Raw genomic sequence first — 27930 nt, 5'->3', positions numbered from 1 at the left:
GCGGGTGGAGGTGTAGAGGGATTGGATATCCGTGGTGAAGATGAGGCGTTGCGGGCCAGGGAAACAGAAGTCTTGGAGGAGGTGGAAAGCGTGGGTGGTGTATCGAACGTATGTGGGGAGTTCCTGGACTAGGGGGGATAGGACAGTGTCGAGGTAGGTAGAGATGGGTTCAGTGGGGCAGGAGCATGCTGAGACAATGGGTCGGCCAGGGTGGTCAGGCTTGTGGATCTTGGGAAGGAGGTAGAACCAGGCAGTGCGGGGTTCCCGGACTATAAGTTTGGAAGCTGTGGGTGGGAGATCTCCTGAGGTGATGAGGTTCTGTATGGTATGCTCACACTCCATGCTGCGGATAGGTCTCTCCGAATGTGGGTGCGTTACTGAGCGCTGCCTGTAGGTGTCTCTCTGAGTAACATATCCACACTGAGAGAGACACCTACAGGCAGCATTAAGTTAAACACTCACACTCAGAGAGGCACACATTCGAGATGAGAGTGGTGCTGGAAAAGCACAGTAGTTCAGGCAGCATCCGAGGAGCAGGAAAATCGACATTTCGGGCAAAAGCCCTTCATCAGGAATAGAGCCCTATTCCTGATGAAAGGCTTTTGCACGAAACGTCGATTTTCCTGCTCCTCGGATGCTGCCTGAACTGCTGTGCTTTTCCAGCACCACTCTCATCTAGAATCTGGTTTCCAGCTTTTGGCAGTCCTTGTTTTTACCTCAGAGAGGCACACGGCCGACAATGTCTGTGAATGGCCGAAGAATGTTTCAGGGGCTACCCAACATGCAGCAGAGATTGCACAGTGCGATCCCATCAGTGGGCCTGGACCAACAGAGTGAAGAGGGAATGCGTCAGATTGTACTTATTGAGTCCTAACAGCTTTCAGTTTCTGTTCTTTTTGGAATCTTGTAACCTACACAAATCCATGATCAAAGGGATCATTTGAAAATGATTAATGATTGATGATAGTAATTGATTGACAGGCCAACCAGCCAATCTCTACAAAGACCTGCTGAAATGCAGCCAATCAACTGGGGGCGGCGAAGGTCATCTATTTCCAAAGCACACAAAGACAGAGACTGAATCTTCATCTTTATTCCCTTTTCCACATTCACATTGAAAGAAAAAAACCTGCAATTAACAGCCCAGACAGAGGAAGCTGCTCAAATTCACAGCCACAATGGAGCTTGAGGAAAACACTGGTGGAGGTTTGCTCAATAACATGAGAATCCTGTTACTTTAAACAGTGACAAAATCTTAAATTGGAACTGACAGCTAAGCAGGAAGGAGATCTGGTTTACTGAAGCAGAGACTTCTGAGGTTCACATTGTTTTGTACATCTGACAGTCTTCAGCAACTTCAAGAGATTTTACTTGGCATCACAAGTCAACCCTGTCCCTATCAAACACTCCCAGGACAAGGTACAGCATGAGGTTTGACACAGTGTAAAGCTCCCTCGACACTGTTGCAATGACCTGCTTTAACATCCAAACCTCAGAAGGTTCTCTGAGCAGTCCTGAGAAGGAAGAGAGTTGAAATTCAGTGCTGACAATGATCTTTGTCCTGCCAGCTCAGCCCTGTTCTGTTTTAAGTTGTGTCTCCTCTGTGGACTGTCTCAAACATTCTACACACATTCTGATCTCCTGATGCTCTTGCTGAGGGGAGAGGAGAGGGTCACGTGGGTGAGGGCACAGGAGAAGTGAGCGTTGGACTCCCAGTCAGACCCAGAGAGGGTCAGCAGGCTGCTGACACTGTAAGTGCTGTCCGAAGCTCGCAGGTAGTTGCTGGTCTGAACCCCGTCCGAAATGACTGCACCGTCCTTCTTCCACTACACCTCCAGCTCATCAGGATAGAAGTGATTGGCAAGGCACACCAGGGTGGCAGTGCCTTTGGCATTGACCTGCTCCGGGAAGGGGGGCAGCAGGGTCTGCTTGGGCTGAGAGTTCTCACGGCCTGAAAGACAAGAGAAACAATTTTAATCCCTGCCATTTGAAGGGAATTCAACCCTCACAATATTCACTGGCAATACAATCTTTTGGAACATTTGTAGTCAATGCAGAATAAACCCAACAAAGGAACAGGTATTGTTCAAATTGCTTCTTGGGATCTGAGTGTCATTGGCAGGACCAGCATTCATTACTGTCCCTAGTTGCTCCTGACAAGGTGATGGTGAAGCAGCAGAGAGAGAAGGGACAGTTTTGGACCATTGTTTATGGAATGATTGTGGGCAGCTGGAAGGGCTATCAATGGGGGATCATTTTAGTGACAATGATCAGAACTCAGTGAGATTGAGAGTATGGATGGAAATGGAGAACCATGGAGCAAGTGTAAAAGTTTTCATTTTATGAAACTGTGTGGTGCTTTGGTAAAAGTGGATCGGAACCAGCGACATGATCAGAAATCAGTGTCAGGGCAGTGAGAGCCCTCGAAGGACGAGACAGAGATTGTTCAGAATCTGTTCCCACAAAGAGTAAGGGTGGGACTCCCAGATCTAGACAAAATGAACAAGAGGATTGGAGGTCATACTGACATGGATTGGGAACTGGTTTGTAGACAGGACAGAAAGAAGGAGTCTTTTTCTGAATGACAGGGAATTACAACTTAGGGCACCACAGGGGTCAGTCCTTGGTACTCAGTTATTCATAATATATAGTAATAGAGTCATAGAGTCAGAGAGAGGCCCATCAGCCCATTGTGTCCATACTGGTCAAAAAACAACAACCCAATAATTGTCATCCATTTTTCCAGCAAAAGGGAATTAGATGCAGTGTGTATTTAAGAAGGAATTAGATATAGTTCTTAGGATTAAAGGGATCGAAGAATGTGGGGAGAAAGCAGGAACAGGGGACTGTGTTGGATGATCAGCCATGATCATATTAAATGGTGGAGCAGGCTTGAAGGGCCTAATGGCCTACTGCTGTTCCTGTGTTTGATGTTTCTGTTTCTCAGATAATGATGGAATGTCTCTCATCATTTTGAAGCGGGAAGTCAGATGAGTGTGGAGGTGGAAGATGTGGGCATGGTGATTAATGCAGGTCAGTAAGGTGGTTAAGAAGATACATGGGATAAACTGTTTTTCTTTTTCCCTTGATGGAATGAGGGCATTTCTGGATCGGCAGCATTTATTGCCCATCCCTAATCACCCAGAGGGCAGTTTAGAGTCAACCACATTACTGTGGGTCTGGGGTCACATGATACAGATGGCCGCTTCCTTCCCTAAAGGACATTAGGGAATCAGATGGCTTTTTCCTGACAATCAACGATGGTTTCATGGTCATCATTAGTCTCTTAATGTCCTCAATTTTTTTTGATTGAATTTGAATGCCACCAACTGCTGGATTCTAACCCTGGTCCCCAGAACATTACCTGGATCTCTGGATTAACAGCTCAGCAATAATACCATTTTGGTTGACAGCGAAAGGAAGAAGTTTGTTTATTCTGGAACCATATAAAACCCCAGTTAGAGCACAGTGAGGGAACAGTGTACGGTTCTGGTCACCACATTACAGGAAGGATGTGATCCCTCGAGAGACCAGGACAGAGGAAGAGTTTGTCTGGAATGGGGACTTTGAGCTTTGAGGAATGATTGGATTGGCTGGGAGTGTTTTCGTTGGAACAGTGGAGGCAGAAGGGAGATTTGAAGGTGGTGTATAAAATGATGAGAGGCCTGGATAGATTGGATAGGAATGACTGATTTCCACCAGCACAGAGGGCAATAACCATGGGGAGAGATTGAAATCAGTTGGGGGCAGGATTATAGGGGAGTTGAGGGTATTTGTTTTCACCCAGAGGCTGGTGGGATGTGGGACTCACTGTCTGAAAGGGTGGGAGAGGCAGAAACCCTCATCATATTGAAAAAACACTTGGATATTCACTTAAAACAGTGACACCTCCAGAGCTATGGAGCAAGAGCTGGAAAGTGGGATGGAGCTCGATATCTCTTTAACAAATCTCCGATCACCCACAGATCAGGAGAACTTTATCCGATAACGTTGGAACAGACTCGGATCCACACACTTCAGGAAAGAGTCATGTTGGGTGCCTGTGTAGAAGGTTCTAGATTATATTTCAAAACTTGCTGCACACTGCTGGGCTGAAGGTCATGGGTGAGGCTGCACTGAGTCTTCCTATTCCAGAGTCAGGCAGGATCACTGCTCCTAATGACCCCATGACCCCTGGAAGGTGAGAGTGTGCAGACAATGGTTGAGGGTCTGAATCAGGAGACTCCAGCCTTAAAGAAAAACTTGGATTTGTGTAGTTCCTGTTCCCAACTCAGAATGACCCAATGGATCTTTCCTGCAGACTGTGCACAGCAAGATCCCAAACACCATGTGATAACTAGCAGAGAAATATATTCTCAGTGATTTTTGACTGGGGGATAAATATTGACCATGGACACCAGGGGGAACTGCCTGCTCTTCATCCAACAGTGGCATGGAATGGCATCTTTCACAACTGAAAGACTCCCAGCTTATCCAAAAAAAGAATAGTTCCTTGTAGATAACGTTGCAGGTAGGTCGGGGAGTGACGAAGTCATTTGGTTTGCTTTCCTTTATCAGTCAGTGCATTGAGTATTGGAGTTGGGAGTTGTTGCGGCTGTACAGGACTTTGGTTAGGGCACTTTTGAAATACTGTGTACAATTCTGTTCTCCCTGCTGTAGGAAAAATGTTGTGAACCTTAAAATGATCCAGATAAGATTTACAAAGATGTTGCCAAGGTTGGAGGGTTTGCGCGAAAGGGAGAGGCTGAATAGGCTGAGGCTGTTTTCCCTGGATCATTGCAGGTTGATGGGTGACCGTATAGAGGTTTATAAAATCATGAGGGGCATAGATAGGGTGAATAGAGAAGATCTTTTCTCCAGAGTGGGGGAGTTCAGAACTGGAGGGCAGAGGTTGAAGGTGACAGGGGAAAGATTTAAAAGGGACCTAAGGGGCAACGTTTTCATTCAGAGGGTGTTAAATGTATAGAATGAGTTGACAGAAGAAGTGGTGAAGACTGGTACAATTACAACATTTAAAAGGCATGGGTATATTAATAGGAAGAGTTTAGAGGGATATGGGCCAAATTCTGGCAAATGGAACAAGATTAATTTAGAATGTCTGGTCATCATGGATGAGTTGGACCGAAGGATCTGTTTCTGTACTGTACATCTCTCTGACTCTAATTGTATTTCGATTCAGCCCTTAACATTTCAGGCTCTCCCAAAGACATTTACAGACAGTTTTGTTTGACAAACAGTCCCTGTTGCAATGTCAGGAATGTGGCAGCCAGTTTCTACACAGTAAGATCCCACGAGAAGCAATGAGATCAAAGAGCAATAATGATGTTGGCTCAAGGATAAATATTGTCCTGAACTCAACCCAAAGCGAAAGTAATTTGGTTCATTTGGATGGAAAATGAGAAAATGGAAGGTGAAGGAGAAGGTAGGATTGCCGGTTAGTGATGGGATTGATTGTGACCAGAAAATAAAAGAAAGGGACGGAATTTTTGAAAATCAAAGGAAGTATAAAAGTGCAGGGAAAATCAATAGTGGAACAAACTTCAAGAGTTTGTATCTAAATGCATGAAGCATTCTGAGTAAGGTAGACAAAGTGATGCCACAAATTTAGGTAAATTGAGTTTCCAAGGAATTTAAACTAGTTAAATGTGGAGGAGGGCTCAGGAGAGGTTATTCAAGTTTCAAAAATACATAATAGGACAGAGCGTACAGAAAGGATCAGGAATCAAACGTAAAGCACAGCAGAAAGAGGACAACAATGATGGGAAGGACGGCAGTCAATGCAGGACTGAGGGTGTTGTACTTAAAAGCACACAGTATACACATTGAGCTTGTCGTGCAGATTGAAACTGGCAGGTACGATGTTGTGGATATCACAGAGACCTGGCTGTAAGGGGATCCAGGCTGGGAGCTAAATATCTAAGGATAAATGTCCCATCAAAAGGACAGGCAGATGGGCAGAGGGGCCTTGTTAGTATGAAATGAAATTAAATCAATAGCAAGAAGTGATATAGAGTCAGAAAGTGGAGAATGTTTGTGGGTAGAGTTGAGGAACCGCAAGAAATAAAGAATCTGATGCAAGTTATGTTCAGGTCTCCAAGCAGTAATAAGGGTGTGGGGAAGAAAATCAATCAGGAGACAGAAAAGCCATAAACAAAATGTCAGGGCAGACTTCAATGGATAGGTGGACTGGGTGGCACGTCTCATGGAATGTCTATGAGATGGTTTTTGGAGCAGCTTGTGGTTGAGCCATTATGGAACATCACTCAATTCCACATCACTCAAGTTCTGGATTGAGTGATATGGAAAGCGGTAAACTTGGTTAGTGAGCTGAAAATGAAAGTATCTCTATGGATATGTGACCATAATATGATAGAATTCCCCCTGTAGTTTGAGAGGGAGAAGCTGCAGTCAGATGGAACAGTATTTCAGTTGAATAAAGGGAACTACAAAGACATGAGGAAGGAGCTGGCCAGAGTTGATTGGAAGGGGATCCGAGCAGGTAAGATGGTGGAGCAGAAAGCAGCAGAGTTTCTGGGGATAATTCAGGAAGCAGAGTAGGAATTCATCCCAAAAAAGAAGAAACATACTCAGGGGAGGACAAGGCAACCATGGCTGATGAGGGAGGTCAAGGACAACATGAAAGCAAAAGGGAACGCATCCAATGTGGTGGAGAATAGTAGGAAGCCAGAGGATTAGGAAACCTTTAAAAATCTGTAGAGGATAACTGAAAATGCATTGATGCTGAAGAAGGTGAAATGTGGGGGTAAGCTAGCCAGTAATATAAAAGAAGATTGCAAGAGTTTTATCAGATATACAAAAAGGAAGAGGGAGTCAAAAATAGACATTGGATCACTGGGAAATGAGGCTGAAGGAAGAATAATAGGAAATAAAGGAATAGTAGAGCAATTAAATAGATACTTTGCATCAGTCTGCACCATGAAAAACACCAGCAGCGTCCCAGTACTTCAAGACTGTCAGGAGGCAGAGGGGAGTGTAGTGGCCATCACTAAGGAGGAGGTACTGGGGAAGCTGAAAGGTCTGAATGTCGATAAATCACCCAGACTGGATGAACTACACATCTGTGTTCTGAAGGAGATTGCTGAGGACATTGTGAAGGCTTTTTTCCTCACTTGTGATTCCTCACTTTCAGGAATCAATGAAGTCGGGGTGTGAAGGTTGTTTGGGGAGGAATTTGATGTGGCAAGGGACTGGAAAATGGCTCACATAACACCCCTGTTTAAGAAGGGAGGGAGGGAGAAGATTGGAAATTATAGGCCAATTAGCATGGACTCAGTTGTTGGTATGGTTTTTGACTTCAATTTAAGGGTGAAATTGCAGAGGACTTGGAAGTACAATGGGAAAATAGGGCTGAATCAACATGGCTTCATCAAGGGGACGTCATGCCTGGCAAATCTGTTAGAATTCTTTGAGGAGGCAATGAGCCAGTCAGACAAAGAACAGTCTAAGGAAGTAATCTATTTGGATTTCCAGAAGGCCTTTGATAGCAGGTAAGAGATCATTGTATTAGGTAAGGTACTGGCATGGACTGAGAACTGGCAGGTTGGCATAAAGCAAAGAGTGAGAAAAAATGGCAGCTGGTGACCAGTGGAGTTCTGCATGTGTCAATGTTGGGACCATAACTATTCACGTCATACATGAAGAAAGTGAAGACATTGTTGCAAAGTTTGCAGATGACATGAGATAGGTTGAGGAACAGGTAGTTTTGAGGAAGTGGGAAGGCTGTAAAAGGTCCTGGATAGGCTCAGAGAGTGGGCAAAGAAGTTGCAGATAGAATACAATGTGTGACAGTGTGAGGGTATGCACTTTGGGAGGAAGAAGAGATGGAAAGACTGTTTTCTAAATGAGGAAAACCTTTGGAAATCTAAAGCACAAACTTCATTCAGGATTCTCTGAAGGTTAACAGGCAGGTCCAGTTTGTGCTTGGGAAGGTAAATGAAATGTTAGCATTTATTTCAATAGGGCCCGGATACAAGAACAGAGATGTACTGCTGAGGCTGTGTAAGGCTCTGGTCAGACTGTATTTGGAATATTGTGAGCAGTTTTGGGACCCATATTCTAAGAAATGCTGTGCTGGCTTTGGAGGTGTCCTGGGGATGAAGGGCTTGTCATATGAGGCATGGTTGAGGACTCTGTGTCTGTACTCGATGGAGTTTAGAAGGATGAGGAAGGAGTTTATTGAAATTTACAGAATACTGATAGGCCTGGATAGAGTGGATGCGGAGAAGATGTTTCCAAAAACAGGAAAGACGAGGTAATCAAGGCACAGCATCAGAATGAAGGACGGCCCCTTTCGAGCTGAGATGAGGAGGAATTTCTTCAGCTAGAGGGTGGTGAATCTGTGGAACTCATTGCTACAGAGGGAAGTGGAGGCCAACTCACTGAGTGTATTTAAGACAGAGATAGATAGGTTTGTGATTGTTAAGGGGATTGAACGTTCCTGTGGAGTAGGCAGGAGAATGGGGGTGAGAAGCATATCTGCCAAGCTCAAATGGCAGAGCAGATTCAATTGGCTGAATGGCTGATTTCTGATCCTATTTTTAAAAGTCTTCTGGAGAGTTTCCCCAAACCCCTGGAACACTGAACCCACTGGACTGTGAGCCCTGCTGTAGCTGTTTATCATCAGATCATTAGGAGAAAGTGAGGACTGCAGATGCTGGAGATCAGAGCTGAAAAATGTGTTGCTGGAAAAGCACAGCAGGTCAGGAAGCATCCAAGGAGCAGGAGAATCAATGTTTTGGGCATGAGCTGTGAAGAAGGGCTCATGCCCGAAACATTGCTTCTCCTGCTCCTTGGATGCTGCCTGGCCTGCTGCGCTTTTCCAGCAACACATTTTTCAGCTATCATCAGATCATTGTCAAAAGATAACCAAAGAGTGGAGAGAATGTGCACCTATATGGGAATTTCAGGATACTTCGCAGTTCCTCGAATACCTTGAGTACAGGAAGTGTGGTCAGTGACAGCAGTTGGAGCTCCGGGTTTCGGAGCTTGAGCAGCAGCTGGTGTCAGTGCGGAGGGTCCGTGAGGCTGAGAGCTCCATGGAGAGCACGTTTCTCGATGTGGTCACTCTGCAGTTTCAGAGTATGCAGGGAGAGAGGGAATGGGGGAGCAGCAGACAGTCCAAAAGCATCAGGCAGCTAGTACAGGAATCCCCAAAGTGCATCCCACTGTCCAACCAGGATTCAGTTCATAATCCTGATGAGAATGATGGTTCATCTGGGGAGTGCAGCCAGAGCCAAGTCCCTGGCATCACGGGTGGCTCAGCTGTACAGGGGGGCACAAGGAAGACTGGAAGAGCGATAGTGAGAGGAGATTTGAGAGTGAGGGCAATCGATAGGTGTTTCTGCAGCTACAGATGGGAATCCAGGATGGTGTGTTGTCTCCCTGGTGCCAGGGTCAAGGATGTCACTGAGCAGCTGCAGAGCACCCTGAGGGGAGAAGGGGAACAGGCAGCGGTCGTGGTCCACATTGGACCCAGTGACAGAGGGAGAAAAGGTATGTGGTCCTCCAGTCAGAATTTAAGGAGCTCGGGAGGGAATTAGGAGCAGGAGCTAAAAGATAGGAATCTTTAGATTACTCCCAGTACCCCAAGCAAGTGAGAAGAGGAACAGGAGGGTAACACAGGTGACTGTGGGGCTGGAGAGAGGGTCCAGGAGGGAGGGCTTCAGATTCTTGGGACATTGGGAGTGGGTCTGGGGGAGATGGGACCTGGACAGACCAGACAGTGTTGCTCCTGAACAGAGCTGGGACTGAGTTCCTTTGGGGTGATTTACTAGTGCTGTTGGAGCGGGTTTAAACTAACTTGGCAGGGCTGTGGGACCCAGGAGGGAATATCAGAGAGGAACACCAAGGTTCACAGAATCCTCACCACCCAGTGGGAAGGATGTGGAGGAATACAAATTCAAAGAATTTATAGAGACTTGCAAATATGATAGAATCGTTATAAATGGGGTGACGGGGTCTTTGATTTCAGAATATAGATTGGGGTAGTAGCAATGTAATGGGAAGAGAGAGGCCAGAATTGCGAGACTGTGTTCAGGTGAATTTTCAGGTTGCATCGTGGCCAGTGAAGAAGGCTGTCTAAGAGTACAATGGGCTATTGACCTGGGCCAGTAAGCTGAGGAATGGCAGATGGAGTTTAATTCAGATAAATGTGAGTGCTGTATTTTGGTAAGACACAGGAGATGGGTAAGATACTAAACAAATATTTCAGGTCAGTATTTATTGTGGAGAAGGACGTGAAAGCGAGGGAATTTGAAAAAATAGTGATGTTTTGAAAAAGTCCACAATACAAATGAGGAGATGCTAAAGGTCTTAAAACATATAAAGGTAGATAAATCCCTAGGACCTGATCAGGTGTATCCCAGAACATTGTGGGAAACTAGGGAAGAGATTGCTGGACCCCTTGCTGAGATATGTTTATCATCAACAGCTACAGGTAAGGTGTTGGAGAACCAGAGAGGTTGGCTAAAGTTGTATCATTATTTCAGAAAGGCAGTAAGGAAAAGCTAGGGAACTATAGACCAGTGAGCATGATGTCAGTGCTGGGTAAGATATTGGAGTGGATTCTGAAGGACAGGATTTACATCCATTTAGATAATCAATGTGATTTTGTGCATGGGAAATTGTGTCTCCCTGATTTGATTGAGGAGGTGACAAAGGAGATTGATGAAGGCAGAACAGTAGACACTGTCTGTATGAACTTCAGTGAAGTGACAAGGTTCCACATGATAGACTGGTTAGTAAGGTTAGACCACATGGGATCCAGGGGGAGCTAGCCGTTTGGGTAAAAAAATTAGCTTGAAGATAGGAGAGAGGGACTGGTGGTAAAGGCTTGATTTTCAGATTGGAGATCTGTGAATAGCTGTTTGCCGCCAGGATTGTTGCTGGGTCCACTGCTTTTGGTCATTTAAATTGCTGCCTCACAACGCCAGAGACCCGGGTTCAATTCCCGCCTCAGGCGACTGACTGTGTGGAGTTTGCACATTCTCCCCGTGTCTGCGTGGGTTTCCTCCGGGTGCTCCGGTTTCCTCCCACAGTCCAAAGATGTGCAGGTTAGGTGAATTGGCCACGCTAAATTGTCCGTAGTGTTAGGTAAGGGGTAAATGTCGGGTTATGGGTGGGTTGCGCTTCGGCCTTGTTGGGCCGAAGGGCCTGTTTTCACACTGTAAAGAAATCTAATCTAATCTAATCTAAATAAATGATTTCACTGTGAATATAGGAGTTAACATAAGTTTGTAAATGACACCAAAATCGGTGGGACAGTGAATAGTGAAGAAGATGATCTCAGGGTCCAGCGGGACCTTGATCAGATGGGGTAATGGGCAGAGGAGTGTGAAATGGAGTTCAGTTTAGATAAATGTGAGATGTTGCATTTTGGAAAGGCAAACCAGGGCAGGAGTTATACAGTTAATGGTAGGGCCCTGTGGAGTGTTGCTGAAAAAAGAGACCGAGAGGGTGAAGATGAAGGTGAAGACGCAGGTGAAGGTGAGTGTACTGTACATTATTCCTTAAAACTGGATCCCAGGGAGACAGGGTGATGAAGAAGGTGATGGGAACGTTTGCCTTTAGTGGTCACTGTATTGAGTATAGGAGTTGGGACATCATATTGCAGCTGTACAGGAGATTGGTGAGGCCACTTTGGGAATAATGTGAAAAACTCTGATCATTCTGTGATAGGAAGGATATTGTTAAACTTTAAAAAGGTGCAGGAAAAGATTTACAAAGATTTTGCTCGGAATTGGAGGGTTTGAACGATAGGGAGAGGATGAATAAACTGGTGCAATTTTCCCTGCAGCATCGGAGGCTGAGAAATTTATAATGAGGGACATAACTAATGTGACTAATTCAGGAAGCATGTGAATGTTTTGTAGAGATGACAAATTATATTCTTAAAGATCATTCCAAGGATGAGGAACATCAGCTATGAATATCTACTGGAGAATTTGAGACTGTCTTCTGTGAAGAAGGCTTAAAGGAGATTTGTTCGAGGAATTAAAACCAGGAGGGGCCTGGACAGAATAAATAGGAAGAAAATGTTCCCAATTGAGAAAGGATTGAGACCGAGAGACCACAGATTGAAAGTAATTGGGAAAAGCAACAAAGTGAGATGAGGAAAAACATTTTCAGCCAGTGAATGGTTAAGGTGTGGAATGCACTGCCTGAGAGTGTGGTGGAGGCAGCTTCAATTGAAACATTCCGAAGGGAATGAGACTGTTATTTGAAAAGGAACAATGTGCAGGGTGACAGGGAGAAGGCAGGAGAATGATACTCCGTGAATTGCTCATTCAGAGAGCCAGTACAGACTGGCCAGGCAGAATGGCCTCCTTATGCGCTGTAACAATTCTGTGATTGTGTGATTGAGCAGAGTTAAAGCTGGGGGAGGTGGGAGCTCGGTGTCTCACTGTGCTGCTGCTGCTGCTGCTGCTGCTGCTGCTGCTGAGGTCAGTGAGATCAGAGACTGGGACAGGGAGCCAGAGCTCACATCAAACTCTGCCCGTGTCTGTCACACTGAGACTGGCAGGAGGCTACTCACTGATTTCACTCCATGCTGCAGGAATGGGACCATAGGCTGCAAATGGACAGAGCTCCTCCACACAGTGAGTAAAACTGACTGACTTATATCTTGCTGCTTAAAGGGAGCAATGGAACTAAAGAAATACAGCTGGACACCCTGTTAGACACAGTGCTCCTCACTCAACTATTTCATTCACTGCAGCTCCCCACTAACACCTTCAACAATTCAGCATTTGTGTTTTAGAAATTGTGTTTCAGTTTTGACAGGGTTAATAATGGAGGATTGAGGTTACATCCTCATTCTGAATGTTGCTGATTGTCAGGGTGAAACTGGTCCCTGATCCACTGCCGGTGAATCGATCGGAGATTCCTGTGAATCGAGTTGCTGCATCATAGATCAGGAGAGAGGGTTTCTGACCTTCTCGCTGCTGGTACCAAGCAAGGTAGCTGCTAATGCTATGACTGGCCGTACAGGTGATGGTTGCGGTCTGGCCCAGTCCCACTGACAGCACCAGGGGAGACTGGCTCATGATGATGTCCCCACTGATACCTGAGGGGTCAGAGAGAAACACAATGAAATCAGAACTGTCACAGAAAGAGCCTGTCAAATGAGAGATTGTTGGAGACACTGAGCACTCTCTGGTTTCAGCATTTTCCCTTCAATCACAAGTCAGTGAAATTGGAGTGAAATGGAGAGCAGCTAAAGATTCAAGGTGGAAGGAGAGAGATTTGTACCTGCGACACAGAATGCCAGGGGCCAGATCAGCTGGATGTGTGAAATCATGGTGTGTGCTCCTGTCCCTGTGCCTGGTTCCTGATAAACTCTCCCTTCACTGGGCTCTGCTTTATAAAGCTGCAGCTTGTGAGAGTCTGACTGGGTGTTCCTCAGTATGTAAATGGCATCAGGCAGAGAGAGCCACATCAGCCTCCCGCATTCTCACTCTCTCTCTCTGTCTCAGAGAGTCATTGATGTGGAATAGCACTAAATGAGGCCATTTTGCCCATCGTGTCTGTACTGGTACACAGCGATCTGATGACACTAATCCCATCCTCCAGCTCTTGGCCCATTACCCTGGAGCCTACAGCAACACAAGGGAATATCTAAACACTGCTCCAATGTCACGAGAGTTTGTGACTCAGCCAGCCTTTCAGGCAGTGAGTTCCAGACTCCCACCACCCTCTGGGTGAAAACATTTCTCCTCAACTCACCTCTCACTCTCCAACTTGACAGGGCCTGGTCTCACTCGAGTTGGATGAGAGGGGATCTGATTGAAACATATAAAATTCTAACAGGGCTGGGCAGGGAGGAGGTTTCCCCTGGTTGGGGAGTCAGGAACCAGGGGGATACAGGGTAGATCATTTAGGACTGAGATGAGGAAACATTTCTTCACTCAAAAGGTGGTCAATCTATTGAATTCTCTACCACAGATGGCTGTGAAGTACATGGAACTGAATATATTCAAGAAAAAGAGAGAGATAATTGTTTTGCATTTTAACAGCATGAAGGGAGTTGGGAGAGAGCAGGAATATGGCTTTGAGATGGAGGGTCAGCCATGATCATACTGAATGACAGAGCACGCTCAAAGGGCCAAATGGCCTACTCCTGCTCCGAGTTTCTATGTGTCCATGTCTGTGTTACCTTCAATCTCTGTCCCTGGTTACTGAGTCCCTTACTGACGTATAAAGTGCCTTCCTACCCACCCTATCACTGCCCCAAATAATCTTATCCCCCTCTGTCATGTCCCCTCTCAACCTTCATTGCTCCAGGGAAAACAATCCTTTCCAAGCTTTCCCCACAGCTGGCCCTCCAGTCCAGGCAGCATCCTGGTAAATCTCTGCCCCCTCTCAAGTACAATCATGTCCTTTCCAGAATGTGGTGACCAGGACCTGTCTACCTCCCTCTCTCTATCTCCCTTTCTGACTCACATCTGCCACATCTTTCTCTCTACTACTACCTCTTTCTCCCACTGTTAATCTCTTTCATATTCTCTCTCTCTCTTTCTTTCTCTCTCTCACTCTGTCTCATAACCACTCTGTCCAACTCACTCACGCTTCCTCACTCAGTTGGATAATCTCTATTTCTCCATCTGTCTCTGTCTCCGTCACCCACTTCAATTGAAAACCTCCAAATATTATCTGCCCCTTTCTATTCCTCCCTCTGTCTCTCTCCCTATCTCTCCGTATCCCAAACTAAAGTCTTTCTCCCTCCCTCTCTGTCATTTTGTCTCTAACCATACTCATGTCTGTCTCTCTCTCTCTCTCTCTCTCACATACACTCAACCCTACTCTCTCTCTCCCGATTCCCTTCATTCTTGGTCTCACTCCTCTTGTTCTTTCCCTCACTCTTTCCCTCACTCCATCCCTCTCAGTCACATCTTGTTTCTCTTCCTCTAGCCCTCAACCTTACCATTTCTACCTCCCTCTACCTCTCTCTTAGTCCCCTCACATATCTCAGATGCTCCTCCCTCTATCCCTTGATCACACACAGACACTCTCGCTCCAACTCTCTCTGTCTCGCTTCTCTCTCTTTCACAGTGTCCTGGGTGGTGACAGTTGAATGCAGGACAAATCTCCCTCTGCTCTGCCCCACTAATGGATGTTAACCCTTGACCCCAGAAGCATGTCTTTTCCTGGAGTAAGGCACCATTTCTTGCATTGACCAGGGTTTGGCCTCTCTCAGAAAGATGGACAAATTCTTGTCAAATGAAGGGCAGTTCTGTGCTGTTGGCCTGTTCTCACTGGGGACTGGTTTGGACACAAAGCTCATTCCATGAAAGCCCAGCAGAGAGAGGAGATCCTCAGGCCATCAGTGTGAGCTAGACGGACAGGACAAACTCTGAGCCACTGACCCATCCTGTCCATTCACAACATTTCCAATCCCTTCCCCTCTCCTTCCCCTTCCATGATCAGTCTCTGAATCAGAGTGTTTCACTGGGATGAGTTATAACAGAAAGGTACTGAACCACACAGCAACCATGATGTCCATGATACACTGGACACTCCAACAGAGACCAATAAACATGGGCCTCCTATTCACTGGACCTTCCAATGGAGATGAGCAGGTGACTGAGTTTTTGAAGAAGTAATCAAGAAGAGAGATCAAGGTAGAGCAGTACACTCTGTCCACATGGACTTTAGCAAGGCCTTAGACAAGGTTCCCCATGGTAGACTGCTTAGTAAGATTATATCACATAGAATCCAAGGGAGAGCTAGCCAATTGGATATAAAATTGGCCTGATGGTAGGAGGCAGAGGCTGGTGAGAGAGGGTTGTTCTTCAGACTGGAGGCCAGTGACCAGCCGTCTGCAAAATGAATAGATCCTAGATCCACTGTTGTTCATCATTTAAACGAACAATGTGGATGAGAAAATAGCAGGAATGGTCGGGAAGTTTGTGGCTGACATTAAAATTGTTGGCATCGTGGACAGGGAAGAAGGTTATCCAAGAGTGCAATGTCATCTTCATCAACTGGGCCAGTGGGTCAACAAATCCAGATGGAGTTTAATTTTGATAAATGCAAGGAGTTGCATTTAGGTAAGACAAACCAGGACAGGAATTACACAATTAATGGTAGAGCCATGGGGAGTGTTGTTGAACAGAGAGACTGAGGGGTACAGGTGCATAGTTCCTTGAAAGTGGGGTCACAGGTAGACAGGGTGGTGAAGAGGGTATTTGGCACGCTCACCTTCACTGGTAAAAGCAGGGAGTACAGGAGCTGGGATATCATGTTACAGCTGTACAAGGCATTGGGAAGGACACTTTTGGACACTTTGTACATTTCTGCTCAACCTGCTATAGGAAGGAAGTTATTACACTGGTTTGGGTTAAAGAAAGATTAACAGAGGTGTTACCAAAATTGGAGGGTTTGAATTATAAGGCGAGGATGGATAGGCCGAGATGTTCCAGAAGAGACCAGTGAACAACAGCCTCCCTCAAATGGGACTGTCCAGTACCTGAGCTGCAAACCCCACATCCTCTCCGTCACGTAGGTCTCTTATTTCAATCTCAGCAACACTGTCTGTTTCTCCACTACCTCAGCTCTTTGACCACAGAAACCCTAATTCCTGCTTGTCCCGCCTCCTAACTCTATGATTCCAATGTCCTCTCCCAGCTTCCTAAAGCCACATTCCATAAACTCCAACTTGTCTGATATGGAGTGGGCCCTTCACTGTCTTACCGATATGTCATTCCAGAATGACCCCTGACCTCACTGCCAGCCGATTGCCTCCATGTCCTCCCTCCTCCATCACGCTGTGTCCTGCTGCAGACTCACATTCCCTCCCTCCCCCTTCCATCTTCTGTCTCTGGTCTCCTGCCCATTGTTGCTTCCTCCATCCCACCATTGACAGCAGAGCCTTCAGACCCATAGAGCATGCTCTCTGACCTCGCGCCCTTCATCCCTCCCCCTCTCAATGGTTGTGCTGTTGAATATATTGTTCAGTTCAATCACTTTTGTTTCACGGTTCACTTGCCATGGATTTGCTGATTTATTCCAGTAAATCTAGTCTGGCCTATTCCCTGAGTTGGTTCAAACCTGTTTTGTTTGAGAAAACACTCATCTGTAAACTGGGTTGTCTGTTTCTCCCGATCTTTGTGTAAAGGTGAGACTAAGTGTGTGTAAGCTCTTATACAGCACAGACAGAGGTCACTGGGCCGATTGTGACTGTTAGTCAAATGAGTCCAATGAGTCCCATTTACCCAGCCCTTCCTGTATAACCCTGCAATTGTTTCCTTTTCAGCTATTTCTCCAAATGCCCTTTTGAAAGTTGCTGTTGAATCCACTTCCACTCACCTTGCAGACAGTCACCATGAACTCGCCGAATAAAAATGTTCCTGTCTTCTCCCTTGTCCTTCAGACCCTTTCTGAAATGTGTGCCCTCTGGTTACTGACCCTCCTGCCTGGAGAAACAATTTGTCCTGTATTTACTGCATCCAAACTCACTAATTGTGAACCCGTCATTGAGTGAGACCTATTTCCAGCACAGGGGGAGAACATTCAGCCTGTCAGGTAAATGCTGTCATTTCATGGAGCAATCCAGTCAGTCCCACCCCCTCCCCTACCCGACCCCCAGGGCCTTGCAGGTTTATTTCCATCAAGAGTCCATCCAATCTGCATTTGTAATCACTGAGTGTCTTCATCTGCCTCACCTGAATGGGCACTAATTTCCAAGTCATTACCAATTGCAGCGAAAAACAAAGTTCTTCCTGACATCCTGTATCTCTTGCCCAACAAAATGTAAGGTATTCTCAATGTGAAGATGGGATTTTTTCTCCACACGGACTGTGCAGTGGTCACCCTTACTGATACTGTCATGGACAGATACACCAGCAGCAGACATATTGGTGAGGGTGATAGTGAGTATGTTTTTCCCTCTTGTTGGTTCCCTCACCACCTGCCCCAGGTCCAGTCTAGCAGCTGAATCAGGTGGAGCGTGACCAGCTTGCTCAGTAGTGATGCTTCTGAGCAGGTCTTGATGGTGGACTCTGAATTCCCTTCCTCAGGGTATATCCTGCATCCTTCCCACCCTCAGTGCTCCCTCCAAGTGTTGTTCAACATGGAAGAGGACTGACTGCTTAGTTGAGGTTGGAGTGGAGGGCGGTGCTATGTGGTAATCAGCAGGAGGTTTCCTTCCCCATGTTTGACCTGCTGTCATGAGGCTTCATGGGTTCCATAGTTAATGGTGAGGACTCACAGGGCAACTCCCTTCTGACTGTACACACCACTGTGTTGCCTCCCCTGCTTGGTCTATCCTCCCAGTTATAAATTGAATGAGGGAACAATTCTGTGCAGGTTTTACAGCTTGGAGACAGAGCTGCTGCTGGATTCTGTTTCTGATCTCCGAGCGCAGGCATGTGTGTTTGGGAGAGAGTGACTGACACTTTTTCCATCACTGTGCTGTTTCTGCAAAAAGAAATCCCAGAACCAGCCTCCTGTGCTGTCAGATTCCAGGGAGTGCACATGGTTCACAGTTTTCTCCCATCTCAGTAACAAACACCAAGGTCCACAGAATCCTCAGTGCAGTCAGTAAGTCACCACCCAGTGGGAAGGATGTGGAGGAATACATCTGCAAGGAATTTACAGAAACCTGCAAATATGACAGAGTCGTTATAAATGCGGGGAAGGGGTCTTTAATTTCTGAATATAGACTGGGGTAGTAGCAATGTAATGGACAGAGAGGTACCAGAGTTGTGAGACTGTGTTCAGGTGAATTTTCAAATAGCATCGTGGCCAGTGAAGAAGGCTGTCTCAGAGTGCAGTAGGATCTTCATCAACTGGGCCAGTGGGCTGAGGAATGGCAGATGGAGTTTAATTCAGATAAATGTGGGTGCTGTATTTTGGTAAGATAAGGTTTGGAAATAAATCTCATTCCATGAAGGCCTAGCAGAGAGAGGAGATCGTCAGGCCATCAGTGTGAGCTGGAGGAACAGGACAGGCTCTGACCCACTGACCCATCCTGTCCATTCACAACATGTTCCAATCCCTTCCCCTGTCCTTCCACTTCCATGATCAGTCTCTGATTCAGGCTGTTTGACTGGGATAAAGGTCAGAGCATCACACAGTTACAACAGAATGGAACTGACCCCACACCCACCATGGTGTCCATGATGCACTGGACACTCCACCAGAGTCCAGTAAACATGGAATTCAGTTCACCGGGCTGCATAATGGAGAGACATGGGCCTCCTTCCCACTGAACATCCCAAGAGAGATCAGTAAACATGGATCTCCTTCTGACTGGATCCTCCAAGAGAGACCGTAAACATGGACCTCCTTCAGATTGGATCATCCAGTAGAGACCAGTAAGCATAGGCCTCCATTCTATTGGACTCTCCAAAGGAGACCAGTAAACATGGACCTTTTTCCTGCTGGAACCTCCAAGAGAGACCAGTAAACATAGGCCACCTATTCACTGGAGTTTCTGATGGAGATGAGCAGATGACTGAGTTTTTGAAGAATTATTCAAGAAGATAGATAAAGGTAGAGCAGTACACTCTGTCCACATGGAGTTAGACAAGGCCTTAGACAAGATTCCTCACGGGAAATTGTTTAATAAGATTATATCACATAGGATCTGGGGAGAGCTCGCCAATTGGATATAAAATGGGCCTGATGGTAGGAGGCAGAGGCTGGTGAGAGAGGGTTGTTCTTCAGACTGGAGGCCAGTGACCAGCCGTCTGCCACAAGAATCGATCCTGTATCCACTGTTGTTCATCATTTATATAAAAAAATTGGATGAGAAAATAGCAGGAATGGTCAGTAAGTTTGTGGTTGACATTAAAATTGTTGGCATCGTGGACAGGGAAGAAGGTTATCCAAGAGTGCAATGTCATCTTGATCAACTGGGCCAGTGGGTCAACAAATCCAGATGGAGTTTAATGTTGATAACTGCAAGGAATTGCATTTTGGTAAGACATACCAGGGCAGGAATTACACAATTAATGGTAGAGCCATGGGGAGTGTTGTTGAACAGAGAGACTGAGGGGTACAGGTACATAGTTCCTTGGAAGTGGGGCCACAGGTAGACAGAGTGATGAAGAAGGTATTTGGCACGCTCACTTTCACTGGTTAAAGCAGCGAGTACAGGAGCTGGGATATCATGTTACAGCTGTACAAGGCATTGGGAAGGCCACATTTGGACACTGTGTACATTTTTGCTCAACCTGCTATAGGAAGGAAGTTATTACACTGGGTTGGGTAAAAGAAAGATTAACAGGGATGTTATCAAGATTGGAGGGTTTGAATTTCAAGGCGAGGATGGATAGCCGAGATGTTTTTCCAGGGAATGCAGGAGATTGAGGGTTGACCTTACAGAAGTTTATAGAATCACGAGGTTCATAGATTTTTCCCCAGGTAGGAGAGCCCGGTACAAGAAGGAATAGGTTTAAGTTCAGAGGGGAAAGAATGAGAAGGGACCAGAGAGGCAACATTTTCACACAGGGGACGGTGTGTATGTGCAATGAGCTGCCAGAGGAAGTGTTAGAGACGAGTACAATTACTACATTTCAAGGACATTTTTACAGGAACATGGATAGGAAGGATTTAGAGAGGATTGGGCCAAACACAGGCAAATGGCAAATGGGACTAGTTCAGTTTTGGAAACTTGGTCAGTATGGAGGAGTTGCACTGAAGGGCCTGATGCCACGCTGTAAACCTCTATGACTCTCTGCTGATATATACATGGGCCATCTTCCCATAGGACTAGTAAACATGGACCTCCTTCCCACTGGACTGTCCAGTACCTGAGTTGCAAACCCCATATCCTCTCCGTCATGTAGGTCTCTTATTTCAATTTCAACAACACTACCTCTGCAACTACACTGTCTCTGCGCTACCTCAGCCCCTTGACCACAGAAACCCTAAATCCGCGCGTCCCACCTCCAAACTACATGACTCCAATGTCCTTTCCCAGCTTCCTAAAGCCATATTCCATAAACCCTAACTTGTCTGATATAGAGTGGGTCCTTCCCTCTCTTACACGTAGTGTCGATACAGAATGACCCCTGACCTCACTACCAGCCAATTGCCTCCATGGCCTCCCTCCTCCATCACTCCGTGTCCTGCTGCAGACTCACATTCCCTCCCTCCCCCTTCCATCTTCTCTCTCTGGTCTCCTGCCCATTGTTGCTTCCTCCATCCCACCATTGACAGCAGAGCCTTCAGACCCCTAGAGCATACTCTCTGACCACCTCCATCGCTTCCCCTCTTGATGGTAGTGCTATTGAATATACTGTTCAGTCCCATTACTTTTGGTTCGTTGTTCCTTGCCATTGCATTGCCGACTTATTTCAGTAAATCTAGTCTGGCCTGTTTTCTGAGTTGGTTCAAGAGTGTTTTCCTTGAGAAAACACTCTTCTGTATACAGGGTTGTCTGTTTCTCCCAGTCTTTGTGTAAAGGTGAGACTAAATGTGTGTAAGCTCTTATACGGCACAGACAGAGGTCACTGGGCCGATTGTGACTGTTGGTCAAATTAGTCCAATTAGTCCCATTTACCCAGCCCTTCCTGTATAACCCTGCAATTGTTTCCTTTTCAGCTATTTCTCCAAATGCCCTTTTGAAAGTTGCTGTTGAATCCACTTCCACTCACCTTGCAGACAGTCACCATGAACTCGCTGGATAAAAATGTTCCTATCTTCTCTCTTGTCCTTCAGACCCATTCTGAAATGTGTGCCCACTGGTTACTGACCCTCCTGCCTGGAGAAACAATTTGTCCTGTATTTACTGCATCCAAACTCACTAATTGTGAACCCCTCATTGAGTGAGACCTATTTCCAGCACAGGGGGAGAACATTCAGCCTGTCAGGTAAATGCTATCATTTCATGGAGCAATCCAGTCAGTCCCACCCCCTCCCCTACTCGACCCCCAGGGCCTTGCAGGTTTATTTCCATCAAGAGCCCATCCAATCTGCCATTGCAATCACTGAGTGTCTTCACCTGCTTCACCTGCATGGGCACTAATTTCCAAGTCATTACCAATTGCAGCTAAAAACAAAGTTCTTCCTGACATCCTGTGTCTCTTACCGAACAAAATGTAAGGTATTCTCAATGTGAAGATGGGATTTTGTCTCCACACGGACTGTGAGGTGGGCACTCTTACTGATACTGTCATGGACAGATGCACCAGCAGCAGACATATTGGTGAGGGTGATAGTGAGTATGTTTTTCCCTCTTGTTGGTTCCCTCACCACCTGCCCCAGGTCCAGTCGAGCAGCTGAATCAGGTGGAACTTGACCAGCTTGCTCAGTAGTGATGCTTCTGAGCAGCTCTTGATGGTGGACTTTGAAGTCCCTTACTCAGGGTATATCCTGCATCATTCCCACCCTCAGTGTTCCCTCCAAGTGTTGTTCAACATGGAAGAGGACTGACTGCTCAGTTGAGGTTGGAGGGGAGGGTGGTGCTATATGGTAATCAGCAGGGGGTTTCCTTCCCCATGTTTGACCTGCTGTCATGAGGCTTCATGGGTTCCATAGTTAATGGTGAGGTCTTCCAGGGCAACTCCCTTCCGACTGTACACACCGCTGTGTTGTCTCCCCTGCTTGGTCTATACTGCCAGTTAAAAACTGAATGAGGGAACAATTCTGTGCAGGTTTCACAGCTTGGAGACAGAGCTGCTGCTGGATTCTGTTTCTGATCTCCGAGTGCAGGCGTGTGTGTTTGTGAGAGAGTGACAGACACTTTTTCCATCACTGTGCTGTTTCTGCAAAAATTAAATCCCAGAACCAGCCTCCTGTGTTGTCAGATTCCAGCGAGTGCAGACAGTTCACAGTTTTCTCCTGTCTCAGTAACAAACGTCCAGCTGCTCTGAGCTCCTTCTTTCACTTCCTCTTTTGCTGAAGTTTCAACCTTGTAATCTGACAGTCTTTGCAGTTATTTTTTACACTGGGGCTTTCTGCTGTGGTCAGAATCTCTCATAATAAGTGTTCAATCAGTGACAATCACAGCAGCTAAAAGCAGTCAGGACTTAGGATCCCGGACTCACAGTAAAACATACTGGGAAGATAAAAGCCATCCTCTTCATCTCCTGGTACAAACTCCATCCCAATCCCTGGGAGTCTGCTGCACAATCAGACTCTTTACAATCGTGGCCACATCTCTGCGAATGATCTGAGCCCCATATCCTCCATATTATACAGACCAGCCACTGAAAATCTCAGTCATGCCTGTGGGACTCCAAACATGACCATTCCAATGTTGTTCTGGCACACATCACAGCAATCGCCCTCCATAAACTTCAGTTCATCCAAAATTCTGATGCCTGTATCCAAACTTGCATCAAGTCCTGTTCCTCCATCCTGAAGAAGGGCTCATGCCCGAAACGTCGATTCTCCTGCTCCTTGGAAGCTGCCTGACCTGCTGCGCTTTTCCAGAAACACCTTTTCAGCTCTGATCTCCAGCATCTTCAGTCCTCACTTTCTCCCTGTTTCCCCAACCTCCTGCACCCTGTGACTACATTGGCTCCTTGATCTTCAAGTTCTCAAACTTGTTCGCAAATCCCACTCTGCCCTCCACCCTCCCTATATCTGTAACCTCCTCCAAGCTGCCTCAGTCAGTGTGATCAGCAATCTTGGATGTATGGCTCTCTGTTTCTCCATCCAAGTCATTGAGAAATATCATAAAAAGCTGAGCTTCCAGCACAGATCCCTGGGGATACCACTATTCACATCATCCTCATTGGAGGATGCACACACTATCCCTCCTCTCTGCCTCCTACCTCCAAACTAATCCCTGACTAAAGACAAATACTTTTCTCTAATTGGCTTGAGGTAGGAAGCAGTGGGTAACAGTGGAAGGATGATTGTCAGACTAGAGGCCTGTGTCTAGTGGAGTGCCTCGGGGCTCAGTGCTGGGCCCATTACTCTTTGTTATCTATATCAGTAACTTGGATGAGAATTTGCAAGCCATGATTGGGAAGTTTGCAGATGACATTACAATGGACATTGAGGAAGGTTATCAGAAATTGCAGCAGGACCTTGATCAGCTGGAGAAATGGGCAGAGAAATGGTGAAATGAGTTCAGAGAGATAATTGTGAGGTCTTGCACTTTAGGAAGTTTAATTGAGGTGGGAGTACCATGGTGAATGGTAAGGCCTTAAGGACTGTAGTGAAACAGAGAGATCTTGGAGTTCAGGTACATGGTTCTCTGGAAGTTGAGTCACAGTTTGACAGGGCAGTGAGGAAGGCTTTTGACACACTGGCCTTCATTAGTCAGGGCATTGAGTATAGAAGTTGGGAAGTTATGTTGCAACTGTACAGAACGTTGGTGAGGTCGCACTTGGAGTATTTGGTCATTTTGTTGTAGGAAGGATATTATGAAACTGGAACGAGTTCAGAGGAAATTTACAAGCATGTTGCCAGGACTCAACAGAGTTTTTGTGAGAAGTTGGACAAGCTAGAACTTTTTTCTGAGAGTGTAGGAGACTGAGGGTTTTTTTTTTAGAAGTGTATAAGACCTTGAGAGACATGGATAGGGTGAATGGACTCAGTCTTTTTCCCAAGGTTGGGGAATTGAAGACTAGAGAGCATCAGTTTTAGGTTAGAGTGGAAAGAATAAAATGGAACCTGAGGGACAACTTGTTTACACAGAGTTAGCGGTGAGTGGAAGTGATTGAGGCAGGTATATTAACAACTTTTAAAAAGGCATTTGGACAAATACATGGATAGGAAAGGCTCCAAAGGAATGGGCCAAGTGCAGGGAAATGGGGTTAGCATGGATGGACATTTTGGTCAGCACGGACCAGTGTGGACCAAAACACCTGTCTCTGTGCTGCAGGACTCGATGACTCTTTGACTCTATAATTCCATATGTTTCCATGTTTATGAACAGTCAGTCAAACACAGAAACAAAGGAACTAGGAGCAGGAGTAGGCCATTCAGCCCTTTGAGTAGGCTCTGCCAGTCAATATGACCATGGCTGATCATCCAACCTAGTCCCCTGTTCCCACTTTTTCCCCATAACCTTAATCCCTTTAGTCCTCAGAACTATACCAATCTCCTTCTGGAAAACATTTAATGTTTTGGTCTCAACCGCTTTCTCTGACAGAATATCCCACCAGCTTCCCAGTCTCTAGCTAAAGAAATGTCTCCTCATCTCAGTCTGAAATAACCTTTCCCTTTTCTTTAAACTGTAATTCCTGGTTCTGGATTCTCCAGACATCAGGAACATACTTCCTGTGTTTTTCTGGTTTTGTCCTGTTCGGATTTTAAAAGTTCCAATGTGATTCATCTAAATCTTCTAAACTCCAGTGAATATAATCCTAACTGATCCAGTTTCTCATCAGATCTAAGTGCTGTCATCCCAGGAATCAGTCTGGTAAACATTTACTGCCCTCCCTCCACAGCCAGAACTTCCTTCCTCAGATAAGGAGACCAAAACTGCACACAATACAATCATAAAATCACACAGTACAGAACAGGCCCTTCAGCCCATTAACTGTGTACCAGTCAAACTACACTAAACCTACACCCGTCCCACTTTCCAAAATGAGGCCCATGGCTTGAATGTTATGACATTTAAACTGCTCACCCAAGTACTTTTTAAAGTTTGTGAGGTTTCCCACATCAACTACACTCCCAGGCTCTGCATTTCAGACCCACACCACACTCTGGGTAAAAAACATTTTCCTCAAAACATCTTGAAACCTCCTATCTTTCACACTGAATGTGAGCCTACCTGTTATTGACCCTCCCAAGAAGGAGAACAGCTGCTTTCACTCCACCCTGTCCATTCCCCTCATAACCTTATACACCTCTATTAGGTCCCCCCTCCACCTTCTCTGCTCTGAAGAAAACAACTCAATCTGATCCAATTTCTCTTCATCACTGCGAGGTTCCATCCAACACAATATCCTGGTGATTCCCGTCTGCACCCCGTCCAGTGCAATCACCTCCTTCCTACAGTGTGGTGACCTGAACAGCACACAGTACTCCAGCTGTGGCCTAACCAATGTTCTGCTTAACTGCACCATATCCTCCTGCTTTTATAACCAATACCTGAAATGACAAAGGCAAGTGTCCCATCTGCCTTCATAACTGCTCTGTTAACCTGTCTTGCCACATTCAGGGATCAGTGGACAAGCACCCCAAGATCACTCTGTTCCTTTGAGCTTTCTCAGGTCAAAGAACAAGGGACAAAGAAAATTAAAAAAACAGAAACTGGCCCTTCGGCCTTCCAAACCTGCGCTGATCCAGAGCTTCTATCTAGACCTATCATCAATTTTCCAAGGATCTGTATCCCTCTGCTCCCTGCCCATTCATGCATCTATCTCGATACATCTTTAATGATGCTGTCATGCCCGCCTATACCACTTCCGCTGGTAAGGTGTTCCAAGTACCAACCACTCTCTGCGGAAAGAACTTTCCACGTATATCTCCCTTAAACCTTTCTCCTCTCATCTTGAACCCATGGTCCCTAGTAATTGAGCCCCTCACTCTGGGAAAAATCCTCTTGCTATCAACCCTGTTTATAGCTCTCATGATTTTGTAGACCTCTAGAAGGTCCTCACTCAATCTTCAACTTTCTATTGAAAATAATAATGCTAATCTACTCAACCTCTCTTCATAGCTCACTCCCTCCATATGAGACAATCCTGGTTAACCACCTCTGTACCCTCTCCAAGTATCCACATCCCTCTGGTAATGTGACCAGAACTGTATGCAGCATTCCAAATGTGGCTAAGCCAAAGTCTGTTACAATTCTAACATGACCTGCCTACTCTTGTACCCCAACCGATGAAGGAAAGCATGCCATCTGCCTTCTTGACCACTCTATCAACCTGCATTACCACCTTCAGGGTAAAATGGACCCGAACATCCAGATCTCTCTGCATCAATTTTTCCCCGGGCTTTCCATTCACTGTATAGTTTACTCCACCATCGGATCTTCCAAAATTCATCAGATCACATTTGCCCAGATTGAACTCCATCTGTCCATTGAACTTTCTCTGCCCAGCTCTCCAACTATCTATATTCTGCTGCATTCTCTGACAGTCCCCTTCACTATCTGCTACTCCACCAATCTAAGTGTCATCTGCAAACCTGTTAATCAGACCACCCATACCTTCTTCCAGATCATTTATATCTATCATAAACAAGAGTGCTCCCAGAATGGATTCCTGTTCTCCATTTTGAGAAACTCCCTTCCACTACTACTCTCTGTCTCCTGTTGCCCAGCCTGTTCTCTATCTATCTAGCTAGTACACACTGTACGCCATGTGACTTTAATTTCTCCATCAGATTACATGGGGAACGTTATAAAACACTTTACTGAAGTCCATGTGTATGACATCCACAGTTCTTCCCTAATCAGTCAACTTTGTCACTTCTTCAAAAATTCTACAAAGTAGGTAAGACATGACATTCCCTGCACAAAATCATGCTTCCTATCACGGATACATCCATTTTCTTCCAAATCAGTATCTGTTCCAGCAACTTCCCTTCCACTGATGTCAGGCTCACCGCTTGATAACTACCTGGATTATCCTTGCTAATCTTCTTACACAAGGGGACAACATTAGTTCTTCTCCAGTCCTCTGGGACCTCACCGGTGTTCAAGGTTGCCACAAAGATATCTCTTAAGGCCCCAGCTATTTCCTCTCTTGCTTCCCACAGTACCCAGGGATAGATTCCGTCCTGACCTGGGGACTTGTTCACCTTAATGCCTTTTAGAATACTCAACACTTTCTCCCTCCTTAAACCGGCTTGACCTAGAGTAATCAAACATCTATCCTCAACTTCAGCATCCATCTTCTCCCTCTCCTTGGTGAATACCAAAACAAACTACTCATTGAGAATCTCTCCCATTTTCCCTGACTACACGCATAACTTTCCTCTATCCTTGAGTAGGCCAACCCACTCTAGTCATCCTCTTGTTCCTTATATATGAATACAAGACTTTAGAAT

General features: G+C 45.8%; 1 long non-coding RNA gene across 2 annotated transcripts in view; it reads right to left on the bottom strand.

Annotated features, from left to right (window-relative positions):
• Window positions 1-1075: 1075 nt before the first annotated feature.
• The window catches only part of LOC122554661 (uncharacterized), a 51606-nt gene continuing 24751 nt past the window's right edge, over window positions 1076-27930 (bottom strand). The window contains exons 1-2 of one of the 2 annotated variants that reach the window (XR_015758248.1): window positions 12953-13060; window positions 1076-1951 (exon numbers count right to left, since the gene is read on the bottom strand). This is a non-coding gene — a long non-coding RNA (uncharacterized LOC122554661). Of the gene's footprint in view, window positions 1952-12952; window positions 13061-27930 lie in introns of those variants that run through there. The other variant, XR_015758247.1, reaches the window with a different exon arrangement.

This window comes from Chiloscyllium plagiosum, unplaced genomic scaffold, assembly GCF_037043375.1.
Source record: "Chiloscyllium plagiosum isolate Xiang-an unplaced genomic scaffold, Cpla_swu_hap1 HiC_scaffold_9, whole genome shotgun sequence".
Taxonomy (NCBI): Eukaryota; Metazoa; Chordata; class Chondrichthyes; order Orectolobiformes; family Hemiscylliidae; genus Chiloscyllium; species Chiloscyllium plagiosum.
This window is presented reverse-complemented; position numbering and strand designations above follow the sequence as displayed.